The sequence below is a fragment of the Capra hircus genome, chromosome 11 (assembly GCF_001704415.2).
Source record: "Capra hircus breed San Clemente chromosome 11, ASM170441v1, whole genome shotgun sequence".
Classification (NCBI taxonomy): Eukaryota; Metazoa; Chordata; class Mammalia; order Artiodactyla; family Bovidae; genus Capra; species Capra hircus.
This window is the reverse complement of record NC_030818.1, coordinates 794,735-810,616: the sequence shown is the minus strand read 5'-3', so window position 1 is coordinate 810,616 and position 15,882 is coordinate 794,735. Positions and strand designations below refer to the sequence as shown.

At 48.2% G+C, this 15,882-nt stretch overlaps 1 long non-coding RNA gene across 3 annotated transcripts in view; it reads right to left on the bottom strand.

The window, feature by feature from the left end:
• The window catches only part of LOC102171344, a 172,615-nt gene that overhangs the window by 80,500 nt on the left and 76,233 nt on the right, over nucleotides 1-15,882 (bottom strand). For all 3 annotated transcript variants that reach the window (XR_001918761.1, XR_001296245.2, XR_310358.3), the window contains exon 2: nucleotides 1,942-2,003. This is a non-coding gene — a long non-coding RNA (uncharacterized LOC102171344). The remainder of the gene's footprint in view (nucleotides 1-1,941; nucleotides 2,004-15,882) is intronic.

Sequence of the window (15,882 nt, the reverse complement as noted above, 5' to 3'; positions counted from 1 at the left end):
AATCTGCCTACAATTCAGAAGACCTGGGTTCAATCCCTGGGTTGGGAAGATCCCTTGGAGGAAGGCAAGGCAACCCACTCCAGTATTCTTGCCTGGAGAATCCCCATGGACAGAGGAGCCTAGGGGGCCACAGTTCATGGGGTCGTAGAGAGTCAGACACAACTGAGCAACTAAGCACAGCACACACACACACACACACACACACACACATATACATATATTTTATATTTAACTTTGAAAGTGAAAGTCGCTCAGTCGTGTTCAACTCTTTCTGACTCCATGGACTGTACAGTCCCTGGAATTCTCCAGGCCAGAATATTGGAGTGGGGAGCCTTTCCCTTCTCCAGAGATCTTCCCAACCCAGGAATTGAATCCAGGTCTCCTGCATTGCAGGTAGATTCTTTACCAACTGAGCTATCAGGGAAACCTCATATTTAGGTTTATATATATTTAATATATAAATTTATGTATGTGTGTCCATGCTAAGTTGCTTCAATATATATAGAATGTCAATGTCATTATATATATAGCATAAATTTATACAATAAATTATATGTATTATATATTTAATGTATAATTATATTTATTATATATTAATATGTGAATTCTATATTATTTATAAATATGTATTTAATATAGGAATTATTTATAAATGCATGTTTAATATATAAACTATATATATATTTAACTTGGTGGCTCAGACGGTTAAGCGTCTGTCTACAATGCGGGAGACCTGGGTTCAATCCCTGGGTCGGGAAGATCCCCTGGAGAAGGAAATGGCAATCCACTCCAGTACTATTGCCTGGAAAACCCCATGGACAGAGGAGCCTGGTAGGCTACATGTAGTCCACGGGGTCACAAAGAGTCGGACACGACTGAGTGACTTCACTTCACTTCACATAGTTGATTTACAACGTATATCAATCTCTCCTGTACAGTCAAATGACACAGTTAAATACATAGATACTTTCTCATTTTCTTTTCCATTATGGTTTATCACAGGCTGTTGAATATACTGTAGGACCTTGTTGTTTATCCATCCTACGTGTAACAGTTTATATCTGCTAATCCCATGATCCCAGTCCTTCCGCAAGAAAGGATATTTTCTACACTGACTCAGTACCAACTCTGAGAAACTTGTCTGAATTTTTTTGAATATTAAAATTAATTGTCATTAATAAATGAAACTCTTCTCAGTCCCGTGGGATCCTAAAGGTTTTGAAGCATTCACCATCCACAGAGTCCAAAAGCTTGGAAAAGCTCTGGCTTCTGCTCCAGGAGGGGATGGTAGGGTCGTCCCCGTCCCTATTCTCACCACCCACCCTGAGCATAACCAGCGGGTGGCAGAGACATCCCGGTGGCCCCAGGGGACCGAGGCTCTTTCATCACTAGAGAATTCTAGAGACAGTTTGGAACCTGAGTGACCAGCCGTCCTGGCTGCCCTGCGACTGTCCCTGCTTCAGCTTTCAGAGGCCATATTCCTGGCGGTTTCTCAGTCACCCTGCTAGCAGGTCAAGAGCAGTCGGTAGGAGGCTGTGCCCTCTCCCCAGGGCAGCTGCTTCCTGTCCGAGAGCCTCTGTTCAAAAGGCTTCTAGGTATGGATGCCCCCCAACCCCTGCCTGCTTCGGCCTTTTCTCCTGGCTTTGAGTTCTGTTCGATGTCATCCACCCCATCCCATGCCTCCGTGGATCTCAGCTACAGTCACCCTGTCTGAGCCCTTCTGGGTACCTCCAGCCCGAGAACACAAGGCTAGGTTCCCAGAAGACCCATAATTTAAGAGTTACTAACAACTGTAAGTTACGTGTAAATTTCACAGCTAACCATTCTGATGACAAAGAACATTCACTTGTTGTTGTTGTTGTTGTCTTTAGATCTATGCCATTCAAAATGCTTTAAAACTGTACAGCACCAGCATTCACTGCCCGCTTCAGGGCCTCTTACCTCCGAGTAAACGCCTGAGCCGGGGATTCGCGTTTCTGCTTTGTTTCCGGTCCACGGGAGTCCTAAAGTGGTAAAACAGAGAGACAAAACAAAAAGGACATGAGCAATGTTCGCTGATCTCCGGCTGAGTTTGCGGGCTCACTGCTGAAGCTGTACCTGCAGCTTTAAATGGCACGTCAGTCCACTGGCAAGCAGGCTGGTTTGGACTGCAACAGCCTTCATTTACTCATCCATTCAACAAATAAGCATTGCATGTCAAAGTGCTTTAGAGATGAAACTAAACAAAAACACTGCCAGCATTCATTAAGGTCCTGGCCTGTTGTGACTAACCCTTGTGCTCACTTCTGTACCTTCTGTGTCCTTCACACAGCAGGGTATGTGGGTGTCCAGTGAGCAAATTCAAGGCTGAAGGAGAAGCAAAAGTCTTTCTTTGACCATCATGGGGGACCCTGCCTGGGTCTGAAAATTAAACTGACAAAGATTTAACAGGAGAAAAGCATACACGTTTATCAAGTTTGCACATTTCACATGATCTAGAAGCCATCAGAAGGAAATGAAGACCCAAAGCAAAACTTAGACCTGGGTATTTTGTGCTGGGTTTGAGGAGGATGCCCAGGTGTGCAGCATATGACAGGTGAAGGAACAGATGTGAGTGTAATAAACTGGGGGAGACTGAGCAAGGCCTGTTTGTTAGGATTCTTCTCTTTATCTTCAGAGATAAGGATGATCTTCCAGGTAAAGGGAGGGTGCCTCTCACAGAAGGATTTTACGATGTGTCTCAGGGAAGAAGTGCAAGTGGAGGTAGAAAAGGGCAGCTGCTATTTTCTCAAGTCCCTTCAGTTTAGAATACTCAATACGCCCAGCTACCATATATTTTTGGGTAGTATATTCTGAACCTCATCACGGCTCTGGCAATAATGATGTCATCTTATATAATCAAAGAGCCTATTGTTGGACAATAGGGCACTAGGAGCAAAAATGAGTCAAACCCATGCCATCCTTCATCACCACCCCTCCCCCAATGCACTCCCAGCACGCGCTTCACTGACCAGCAGCCAGAGCCTTGGTGCCGGGACCAGGTTTCCCAGATACATCAAGACATCTGTAAGATGGCACCAAAATGAATCTTCAAGTCCTCCATTTATTCAACACAGTCAACAATCCTTGTGGGCCTCCCTGGTGGCTCAGTGGTAAAGAATCCACTTGCCAACGCAGGAGACATGGGTTTGATCCCTGGATCAGGAAGATTCCCTGGAGAAGGAAATGGCAACCCACTCCTGTATTCTTGCCTGGGAAATCCCACGGACAGAGGAGCCTGGCGGGCTTCAGTCCATGGGGTGGCAAAGAATCAGACATGACTTAGCAACAAAGACGGTCCTTGTCTCACAGGTGTGGGGCACCAGTCACAGAATCTGCATCTGTGAACTCCATCACAAAGGGCCTGTATGCTAAGAGATTGGAGTTTCCATGAATCATGGGGAAAGCTGAGTCGCTGGGTTTGGGAATGGGCACAGGAGAGAACAGGAATGGCAAAAACAGGCCTGAGGCAGGAGTAATGTGGTCCAGGAGGGCACTGCTGAGTTGAATAAGGTAAGCCCCAAAGTCTCAGACAACAGCATCCCAACGACAGAGCTTGGTGGCATATCCCCCACCCCCCAGCAAATCCCCAGGCTATACGGAGAGAGGAGGCCTTCGAAGTCACTCCCTCCCCAAGATGCCACACAATGGAAGGAAGGGGCATGGCCCCAGAGGAAACTGGGTGGAGCAGACACAGGTAGCCCTGATACGCTGCAGCTCTCTTGACAAGGCTTTGTTGCCTCTGTAACCGGGCTTCTGCAAGTACCGCTCAGGGGTACAGGCAGCCTCTAGAACAGTCAAGGAAGAGGAATCTCTGTGTGTGTGTGTGCACACACTCAGTTGTGTCTGACTCTTTGTGACCCTATGGACTGTAGCCCTTCAGGCTGCTCTGTCCATGGGATTTTGCAGGCATGAATACTGGAGCAAGTTGCCATTTCCTTCTCCAGGGGGTCTTCCTGACCCAGAGATTGAAGTCGTGTCTCTTGCAGCTCCTGCACTGACAGGCAGGTTCTTCACCAACTGAGCCATCTGGGAAGCCCTGTATCTCTAGAGCCTCCAAAAGAGAATGAGGGTTTGCCTTGAGCCCAGTGAGATGGATTTGGGGTGCCTGGCCTCCAACACTGTCCGAGAATAGATTTGTGTTGTTTTAAGTCACCCAGGGTGTTTACACCAGCCAGAGGAAATGAAAACATCTTACACAACAAGCAGGAAGATAGAGAGGGACCCAGGGGCTCACTTGTCACATCCTAGGAATCCAGATCTTGCCTTCTACTGGGTAGCATCCTCCTGGAGTCCCACCTCAGGACAAGTCCCTAAGAGTCCCAGGGTGCCCTGGGGCTCAGCAGAGCCCTGGGAAAAGCAGTGGTCCTTCATCAGCTCCAAGAGGGCTGCTCACCAACCCTCAGCCTTCAGCATACGGGGCATTTTATGACTGTTCCGTATTCACTAATGCACCTGCCAGGGCACCAAATGGAAACAGTCCAAGAGCTCTCCGGGCTGATCTGGGTGTCTCCACGGTCTCCATGAGTCTGAACCGGCACATCCATTGTATGAACAAGTGCATACTGGAAACATCCAGATCAGAGTAGGGGTCGCTGCAGACTCAGAAGGCAGAGGACGCGGAGGGCCCTCAGAGCAGCTGCTGTTACTCAAGGCATTTTGATCACCAAGCATCAGGCATGCTGGCTTTCATCAATATCCTCTGAAAGATGCACACACACGTGCAGGTGGGAACGAAACGTTTTCTGCTGCTCATTTCATCCCAGCCTCAGCCCAAACGTATTTATATCTCAAAATTTCTCAGCACAATGAGGTGTGAAGCAGGGGGAGGGAGATGCTCTAGCCACACTGTGGGGGAGGGTAATTTGGTCCAAGCTCCTGTTTACGGGAATGGTTTTCTACTAACACAGAAAAAACAAAACTTCTGAAATAAAGGAGGACTGCAATTGTTTGTTTCCTTTTGCTTTTTTGGTTACAACAGTAAAAACTGTCCTTCAAAATAGTCCCCAAAGACATCAGAGCTGGACAATGATGAATGGGGAACAGATGTTTCTGGGCTGTCAGAATGGCAGCTTCCTCCTCGACACGTGGGCTCTGGGATGCAGGGAAGGGGTCACTGTCCGGTCTTGGAGGCCAGACAGACCAGGCCTGGCAGGCCAGGGCTCAGGTTCCAAGGGTAAGCGGGACGGCGGGCCAGCCTTCCCTTGTCAAGTTGGGCAACTCGGGGCTTTTAACTGCCTTGGGGATGAGGGTGTGCGCCTTGAATGAGGAACTAGGACTGGCCCTGACTTCCCAGCAGGCGTACAGCTCAGTTTACAAAGATCTGGTTCCCCAAGGCCTGGGAGGCAGGGGCCAGAGGAGGATCTGCTTTTCTCAGGACCTGGGAGCTAGCGCTGCAATTCTGTGCCACCCACTTTCCCATATCACTTCACTTGCCCACTTCCCTCTCCCCAGAAACCCCACACGGCCAGCGCCTGGGGAAGGTAGGTGGGAGTGGACCTGGGCGAATGGCCAGGCAGCCTGTTGCTCTCAGAGGCCCCCCAGCCCATCCAGCCTCTGGTCTCCAGTGGCAGCGGCCTCCCAACAGGTCACCTCACGGTTTTCCTCCAATGACCTCAGCACTTGCTCCGTGGGCTCCTGCTGTCAGTGTCCACAGAGTGTTCAAAGGCCCTGAGGGGCTGGAGGGTCCAAAAGAATGCAGTGGAGTGGCCATAACCATGCCAACTCCCAGGGCATCTGGTACTGGACACACAGGAGCCCTGCGACATGCCCTAAGGCTCCCCCACACTCAGAGCTCCTCCCCCGCCCAGCAGGAAGCAGAAGCAGGGGTTGAGGTCACCCCACATCCTTCTTTCCCACCACACTCACAACATCACGTGCATTGCACGGCATGGCTGAACCCCCACTCCTATTAGGAACCTCCCGTGTGGCAGGTTTTAGATGCCAGGGGTTAGGTGGGAAGCAGTGTCTGGAGTCCAGCTCCTCGGGTTCAAACCCCAGGTCCAGACTCATCATCCTCCACGGGCCTGCGCATTTCATACCCTCTGGGTGCCTCAGTTTCCCCATCCTTAAATGGTGAGTTTAATACTTCCCAAGGGAGCTGCTTGTGACTATTAAATGTCAAGTGCAGATGGTGACTGCAGCCATGAAATTAAAAGACGCTTACTCCTTGGAAGAAAAGTTATGACCAACCTAGACAGCATATTCAAAAGCAGAGACATTACTTTGCCGACTAAGGTCCATCTAGTCAAGGCTATGGTTTTTCCTGTGGTCGTGTATGGATGTGAGAGTTGGACTGTGAAGAAGGCTGAGCACCAAAGAATTGATGCTTCTGAACTGTGGTGTTGGAGAAGACTCTTGAGAGTCCCTTGGACTGCAAGGAGATCCAACCAGTCCATTCTGAAGGAGATCAGCCCTGGGTGTTCTTTGGAGAAATGATGCTAAAGCTGAAACTCCAGTACTTTGGCCACCTCATGCGAAGAGTTGACTCACTGGAAAAGACTCTGATGCTTGGAGGGATTGGGGGCAGGAGGAGAAGGGGACGACCCAGGATGAGATGGCTGGATGGTATCACTGACTCGATGGACGTGAGTCTGAGTGAACTTCGGGAGATGGTGATGGACAGGGAGGCCTGGCGTGCTGCGATTCATGGGGTCGCGAAGAGTCGGACACGGCTGAGCGACTGAACTGAACTGAAAGGCGCTGGCCTGATACGCCGGGGCACTACTTATAAGAGGCCCAAAGAGTGAGCACCTGGCCTCATGAAAGACCCAGGTGGTCGTGTGGCGTGCCTAGCCATGGACCACCGTCATCAGCTTTCAGTGAGTTCTCAGGGCGCAGGCGCGGGTCCTGCGGGCCATGCTCTGCGCACGCGCGCCGGCTGAAGCCGGGAGCACTGCTGGGAACAGCAAGGCACGGAGGATGCGGAGCAGAGGACAGGGGGACGAGGGGGCAGCTGGAGCCCAGTTCGCTCTCGCAAAGCACTTCCTGAACGGCACATTCAGTTACCACAAAATGAGTCAAGGTCCCTTTCAAGTGGCTTATTGAGCTTCCCTCTGATCTGGTACAGCCTCCCCAGGATGGACGGGCCGCAGGCTTTCCTGGTGAGCTGTCAGGCCCGGGTTGAAAACCCCTCAACTGGGCACCAGTGCCAGGCTCTGCACAGGCACGGCTTCACTTCTTCCCTACATCAAACCCACAGTCTGGCCTGGTTCCCATTTTACAGATGAGGAAACTGAGGCTCAGAGAGTTTGGGTGAGCGGCCTGGGCTCACACAGCTGGTCAGGGTCAGGGCTGGGATTTGATCTTGTGCCTGTCTGGCTCTTACCTGCTAGCTCTTTCGCCTGGCTCAGTGCAGTGGGCCAAGGCCATGCTCACCTTACCTGCCTGGGTCAGACAGAGGTCCGGAAACTCTCACTGGTAAAATGGAGACACTGGGGAGGTGAGGCTGTGGAAATGGAAGGCTTCAACCCCTTTTCTCTCTTCCCAGGAGGAAACCGGGGACTGTGCTTTCTAGGCAGGAAATACTAGGGCCCCACTGACGGGGTGGTATCTCCTGTGGACAGATTTCTCATAAGAAGGGAGTCAATTTGCTTATAAAATATCTGGGGGAATGCCCTATGGGTCAAGTAGTTAGGACTCTGAACCTCCACTGCAGGAGGCCTGGGTTTGATTCCTGGCCGAAGAACTAAGATCCCACAAGCTGCCCGGTGTGACAAAAAAAAGTCTCCCCTGAAACACCAAGATTCCATGGTTGAGGGAGACAGCCACAGAAGCTTTCTCTGAAAGCTGTCTTCAGGACCAGGCACCTGCCCAGGGGGAGGGGAAGCCTCAGTGGTGAAAGCCCTTCATCCTGGGGTGGGGAGTGCTGAGGAAAGGAGGGTGGGCCCCAAGGCCAGGGTAGGTCCCGCCCCAGGGAGCGGTCCTTTTGGGTCTCTGGGAAAGAGGGAGGGCTTCTCAGTGGTACCCAGGGAAATAAGAGAGAAAAAAGGAAGCAGGTGCATTTGAAACACAAAGCCAGCCTGTGGAAACCCACGCCAGCCAAGAGGGTCTGGATTGCGCTGGGGCTGGTTTGGTTGTTTGTTTTCGCTTTTGTCCTTGTTTTGATTGAGTTTAGGAGTTTTCTTAGTAATCACCACTAGGAAAGTCAGGTGGCCACCCAAATGAAAAAAAGAAAAGAGAGAGAGAAGCAAAGCTGGGTGATAACAGCAGACAACAAATCTAAGGACATTTTCATGGACCTTGCCCATCTTTTTGAGATGGAAGTGAGTCTGAGCCTAAAGTCACATTTTTCCTCCTGATTCCCTTTGTCTCTTTTAAAAAAGCAGCTTTCACTTACAGAAATACTTCACAGTACCCTTGTAACATGTACACACTATAAATGAGGCTCAGGAGCCCCTTGACCACTGCTCTGCGGACAGGAGCTCCCAGCTGCCCACTGCACCCCGAGGGCTGGAGGGCTCTGTGGGCTGGGTGAGGCCTTGGAGTCCTCTCATAGTTACTGCTTCCTTTTTAGGAGTAGGCTCAATGCTGGCGACTAAAGCACATGCCTAAAGAAGCATGGTTTTGTGGGAATGCAAACTAATACAGCCACTATGGAGAACAGTGTGGAGATTCCTTAAAAAATTGCAAATAGAACTGCCTTATGACCGAGCAATCCCACTGCTGGGCATACACACCGAGGAAACCAGAATTGAAAGAGACACGTGTACCCCAATGTTCATCACAGCACTGTTTATAATAGCCAGGACATGGAAGCAACCTAGATGTCCATCAGCAGATGAATGGATAAGAAAGCTGTGGTACATATACACAATGGGGTATCACTCAGCCATCAAAAAGAATACATTTGAATCAGTTCTAATGAGGTGGATGAAACTGGAGCCTATTATACAGAGTGAAGTAAGCCAGAAAAAAAAAAACACCAATACAGTATGCTACTGCTGCTGCCGCTAAGTCGCTTCAGTCATGTCCGACCCTGTGCGACCCCAGAGACAGCAACCCACCAGGCTCTCCTGTCCCTGGGATTCTCCAGGAAAGAACACTGGAGTGGGTTGCCGTTTCCTTCTCCAATGCGTGAAAGTGAAAAGTGAAAGTGAAGTCTCTCAGTTGTGTCCAACTCTTAGCGACCCATGGACTGCAGCCCACCAGGCTCCTCCGTCCATGGGATTTTCCAGGCAAGAGAACTGGAGTGGGGTGCCATTGCCTTCTCCGCCAATACAGTATACTAACACATATATATGGAATTTAGAAAGATGGTAACGATAACCCTGTATGCGAGACAGCAAAAGAGACACATGTATAGAACGGACTTTTAGACTCTGTGGGAGAGGGAGGGGGTGGGATGATTTGGGAGAATGGCATTGAAACATGTATACTATCATGTAAGAAACGAATCGCCAGTCTGTGTTCGATACAGGATACAGGATGCTTGGAGCTGGTGCACGGGGATGATCCAGAGAGATGATATGGGGTGGAAGGTGGGAGGGGGGTTCAGAATTGGGAACTCACGTACACCCGTGGCTGATTCATGTCAATGTATGGCAAAACCAATACAGTATTGTAAAGCAAAATAAAGTAAAAATAACAATTTAAAAAATATATTTAAAAAAAGAAGCGTGGTTTTCTCTCTTTGCTTTGGAGATATTTGTATTTATAAAACATGTTTTAAAAATATTGTCATTCATTAAGGACTCTTAAACCGACCACTATATTTCACATCTGGCGATTAACATGCATCAAGGATTGAAATGGGAGCAAACATCAAATAAATTAGTTAAACATGAAAAAAAAAAGCATGTTCTGTAAGTCAAATTGCAAAGTCCGCCACAATGCCTCACTCCTCAGAAGGACCTAGAAAGGTCTGAATTGCCCCTAAACTCTGCCTCCAAATAGTACCTAAGCCTTCTTTTTGAAGCTGTTTCACATACCCCACCCCCACCTCCCATGCTCCAAGCCTGGACTGGCCACCTCTCTCATCTATTTCAGAGATCCCTGGGTCAATAAGATCCTCTGGAGGAGGAAATGGCGACCCACTCTAGTATTCATGCTTGGAGCATCTCATGGACAGAGGAGCCTGGCAGGCTACAATCCATGGGGTCACAAAGAGTTGGACATGACCGAAGCAACCGAGCACGCATGTACACGCCAAAATCATCTCAGAGCTAAGAGTCTTGCCCCAGACTACCCTCCCTTGTTGGTTTCTCCAGAATAGCAGCAACTCCTGACCTCAACTCCTATCTTCTCACTGAGATTTCAGAAAGTGATAACCTCCTGGGCACGAATGCCCCGTATGCAGACTCCCATCAGAGGCCCTGGGTTTCCTGACTAAAGCCAGCTGCTCCTGTATCAGGCTTCATGAAGCTCTGAGCCTGTGTTCTTATGGAGATTTTCCATCTAGTCTCTCAATGCAGGAGCACAGGAGACTTGTAAGACTCTGGAACATTCTAGAAGATCATAAACACCAGACCTTCAAGCAGCTGGTTGTAGAAATGGAGGAAAGAGATGCACCAGCTCTCACCCCTGTCCTCACATCCTCCAAGCTGAGCTCATCCACACTGGGTCATGAGGAGACAGCATCCAGAGTTCCTGGTTGGACTCCACTGTTGCTCTGACGATAGAGTAGATATATTGTATGAGTGGTAGCCCCTGAGGTGGGTACACAGACTTCCCAGAGGATACTGTGTAGACATGCTGTACGCATGGAGGGCTGTCCACAAGGGTCAGGACAGAATGCCAGACTTTAGTAACTGCTTTCCCTTCCATGATTTTTAGCACATTGAAGACCTCGAGAAGTCTTGCAATAGTGGAAATAGTTCAATTCTGTAACTCAAGGTTTCCCAAACTTACTAACTCAGAGAACTCATTTCTGGTAAAACACCGGTTGCTGTCTCCCAGCAGAACACATGCTGAGACCTGCTGGTCCAGCCATCTGGGGAGAGTAATGATGTTGGTCACAGTGCTTCTTAAGCAGTTGCTAATTTGTGCTGCTGTACTCCAAGGGCCTTGACACCCAGCCTTTTTTCTGATAGTTTAGATGGACCCAGTGTCTGAAACTCTAAGGTATTTTAATGATGGCTTGAATGTAAAAGAATGGGATCTGTGGCCCCTGTGATCCCTGGTCCAGGAAGATGCCACAGAGCATCTAAGCTCATGCACCACAACTACCGAGCCCAAGCTCTAGAGCCCGCAAGCTGCAGCTGCTGAGTCCTCGAGCCTAGAGTCCATGCTCCACAACAAGAGAAGCCACTGCAATGCGAAGCCCACGCGCTGCAACTATAGAAAGCCTGCGGGCAGCAAAGACGACCAAAATAAATTTTAAAAGATCACATGTGTGTAGACCCTCTGCCACCTCACAGAAAACTCAGCATTTCTTGTTAAGTGTGCCCAGTGGGGAACTTATTATACGTGGGGTGTTGGCGTTATCTGGGCAAGACAAAAGCCCCATTCTTCCCTGGTCGGGTGTTAGGTGCTAATAATTCGGGTCACCTCCTGAGGGTGATCCTTAGCCTGGTTCTCAAATGTGGGCATCAATCATGTCACAGGTAAACAGGGCTCATGAGCTACTCCATGTATAAACCAAAAGACCACCTGGGAAGTAGCTCGTCCTAGAAGTGGAACTGAAGATGAGCAGTGGGCAAAAGCACAAGCTGATCAACTTTGATGCTGGCATTCTTGACGGGACGTCTCCGATTCTGGAGGGCAAATGAGCAGAGCTGCTCTGTGTCACCCAGCGAGGTCTGCCTGGAGACACGCTGGTGTTTACCTGCCACATCCTTTCAGTTTTATTGCACTCAATGGCCTTGTATATTTAATGCGGAAATTTGCTGAAGTGGTTACCAAGCCACGGGGAATAGGAAGGCATGAGGGAGCCACTTTCTGACCCTGAGGCTGGCAAAATTGCCTCCTTAACCAGACCTGTGCTGGGTTACGATGTTATTTGCATTTAGAGCATTAAGTCTTGAAGCTAAAATTGTAGCAGGAGCTAACTGGAGTACAGGCAGCCTGCTCTGCCATGGATTTAGGACGTTTACTCAATGATGGATGAGAACTTTCAGGGAAAGAAGGATTTTCCCCTCTGTCTTTCCACAATGCAATGTCAGTCCACAGTGATCAAGGTCCTGATTTGGGGGTGAGTGTGCAGAGCCTTTTTAAAAGCCTTCAGATCCTGTATCTGACCTTCATAGTTTTGCTCTCAAATAGGTGGGAAAAAAAGTAGAAATAGTGACAGATTTTATTTTCTTGGGCTTCAAAATCACTGTGGACAGTGACTGCAGCCATGAAAATAAAAGACGCTTGCTTCTTGGAAGGAAAGCTGTGACAAACCTAGACAGGATATTCAAAAGCAGAGACATCACTTTGCCAACAAAGGTCCATATAGCCAAAGCTATGGTTTTCCCAGTAGTCATGTATGGATCTGAGAGTTGGACCATAAAAAAGGCTGAGCACCAAAGAACTGATGCTTTTGAATTGTGCTGGAGAAGACACTTAAGAGTCCCTTGGACTGCAAGATCAAATCATTCAATCTGAAAGGAAATCAACTCTGAATATTCATTGCAAGGACTGATGCTGAAGCTCCAATACTTTGGCCACCTGATGTGAAGAGCCAACTCACTAGAAAAGACCTTGATGCTGGGAAAGGCTGAGAACAGGAGGAGAAGGGGACAACAGAGGATGAGATGGTTGGATGGCATCAGTGACTCAATGGACATGAGTTTGAGCACACTCTGGGAGATGGTGAAGGACAGGGAAGCCCAACCCTGTCTTTGTGCTACAGACCCTGGGTTCGCAAAGAGTCGACACAACTGAGTGACTGAAGAGCAACAAGAACTAAGAAGCAATTGGATGAGATGTCAGCGGGGCTAGGGTTTACAGTGGGGCTGAAGGACCGCATTGCTTTGCCCGAGTTTGGACAAAGCTGTATTAAGTGCCATTCACACATATAGGAGATGTGCGTCAGGAAGATCTCCTCGAAAAGGAAATGTAAACCCACTCCTGTATCCTTGCCTGGGAAATCTCGTGGACAGAGGAGCCTGGTGGGCTACAGTCCATGGGGTCACAAAAGAATCAGACCTGACTGAGCGACTGAAACAACATCACGGGCCTGACGTTGAATCAGGAGCATCTGGCCACTGTGCCACTGCACGAGGGACTCAGAGAATCCCCAGCCGAGGCCCCCACGCCCCTGCCAAGGGTTTGTCTTCAGGTTCTTGGAACTGATTCCTGATGACTCCAGAAAAGGGAGGCCTCCCATTTCCGAAGTTCCCACTCCTCCCTCCTGTGATAAGACATGGAAGGAAGAGCCACAGGTTTCTGTCAGTCCAGGCAGAACAAAACTTCTGATCCCACAGAGTAAGGGAAAGACATTGGCCCTCAGAGAGGAGCCTCTTTCCAGAAGGGGATTCCTTACAATGTGGCTCTCGCAGCATCCATCCTACACTGGGACCCAGGGGCAAGGCCATGCAAACCCTACCGTGCTCAGAAGCATTCATCGCCCGTGCCCTGGTCCTGCTGTGTGTGCACATGTGAATGTTAAGTCGCTTCAGGTGTGTCTGACACGTTGCAAACTCATGGACCGTAGCCCACCAGGCTCCTCTGTCCATGGGGTTCTCCAGGCAAGAATACTGGAGTGGGTTGCCACGCCCTCCTCCAGGGGACCCTCCCATACAGGGATGGAACCTGGTCTCCTCCGTTTCCTGCATTGGCAGGTGGGCTCTTTACCACGAGCGCCACCTGGGAAGCCCCCTGGTCCTGCTGGTCTTTAGTTATATGACTTTGCTTTGGGCCTGATGGTGGGTGAAAAGTTGGGGATAATAATACCAACCACGTAAGGTTGTTTCATAAATGAAGTTCACGTTTTTAAGCAGTTTGGTTAGAAAAACCCACACTGAGTATCAGCTTTGCTGCTTCCTAACTGGGTCACTGGGGACAAAGTCATTTGCCCACTCTGAGTCTTCATTTCCCTATCTTAAAATGGGGAGAAATGGGCTATGAAAGAGCGGAGGGATGTGCTTTTCATAACAGGTATGTTTCATGATTTTCAGTAACTGTTAGAGTCATGTCTCAATTTGATGGAAAGATGTATTTCTCCTTGAATTTAGGGAGGGATCAGAGGAGACTGTGTTTTATGCTGAAGTTAAAAACACTGGCCTAACTCCAGCTAAAAGTCTTTCTGTTTTTACAAGCACTGGAGGGGGATCCAAATGACACCCCAAAATGTGACTCTTACAGGATTTGAAGCTTTTGCCTCATTTGAACCCTGTCATTTCACAACCTTTTCTTTGAGAGAGGCCTGACTTCCCAGTACTCATGTTTGTTTGTTTTGTCATCTAAACCAGCGTGGCACAACAGATATAAAGTAGAACTGCTTTTTTTCCCTGAGTAAGCTCTAGAATTTTAATGTTTGAACTCAATATAAAAAGAGGTAGACTCAAAGTAACAGCCCCCCCAATTTGCCACATCCGGGAACCCCTTTTTCCTCGCAGAGGTTTAGGAGAGGAGAATCAGATGTGAGCAGCAGTTGTAATGATGAATTGTTGGGGAAGATTTATTACCAGGGGAAGGGATAGTTTTGAATCTACTTTTCTTGGCGCACGCAACAAGTATGTATGTAATTTTGCAAAGCACTTTTGAGATAGAAACACACATGTGCACACACACAGGAACTATATTTAGTAACACTACCCATGCAGTCTTGGCCTTAAAAGCTCCTGTTTCATCATCTGGCTGGAGAGCCAGCAGCCTGAGCTTTACTAGGAGCCCAGGGACGAAAAGCCTTATAAATACTAGAATCAGCCAACCAGCTAGAGTGTGGACAGCAACACCATCGCAGCTAAATTACTGTTTCTTTCCAATTCCAGTAGTTTGAAATGAAAGCAATGCAAATCAACTAATTTACAAAACCAAAACCAATTCACAAACATGGCCAACACACTTACGGTTACCAAGGGGGAAAGGGGAGGGGAAAGGATAAGTTAAGAGTATGGGATGAATAGATACATTAATACAGTCCGGTATGTATAAATGACCGGGCTTCCCCAGTGGTTCAGTGGTAAAGAATCCGCCTCCCAGTTGCAGGAGACAGGGGTTTGATCCCTGGGTCGGGAGAATTCCCTGGAGAAGGAAATGGCAACCCCCTACAGTGTTCTTGACTGGGAAATCCCATGGACAGAGAAGCCCGGCAGACTGCAGTCCCTGGGGTTGTAAAAAAGTCAGACATGACTTAGTGACTTAAACAACAAAAATGAATAAAACAGATAAACCACAAAGACTTACTATATAGCACATGGAATTATATTCAATATCATGTAAGAACCTATGATGGAAAAGAATCTGACGCTGTCCATCTGAAACTAACACAGTATTAGAAATCAACTATAGCTTAATCAATTTAAAAATTTTTTTAAAGAAAATAAGCAAATAAATAAATAGTTTGAAATGAATCAAGGAATGGGGAAGACAGTATTGACCACAGCAACGGAATTTCTGAAAAATATTTTATTTACAAATAAAGTCTTACATATGAATCTTCAGATTTACCAGTCCCAACAAACATTGTACTGACTGATACCTGTGTCGACTAGAAAGATCAGAAAGGGAAGGAGAAGGTTCCATTCTGTAGTATGTACAAGTATATGCCTTTGTTTGATTTGAGACATTGGTGATTCACAGAGCTATGGCAGTGTGTGAAACAGTCTGCTGGTGATGCCAGCTCAGACCTTCCAGAACTAAACCTATGATAAATTCCAGGAGACCAAAACCTCTTTATGATTTCTAGAGCAGACTCATATCTGTGTGTGTTCATGACATTTACAGGAGTGAGGTGCCTGGGGAACAGGAAGGGGTGCTTTATAAGGACAGATAAGC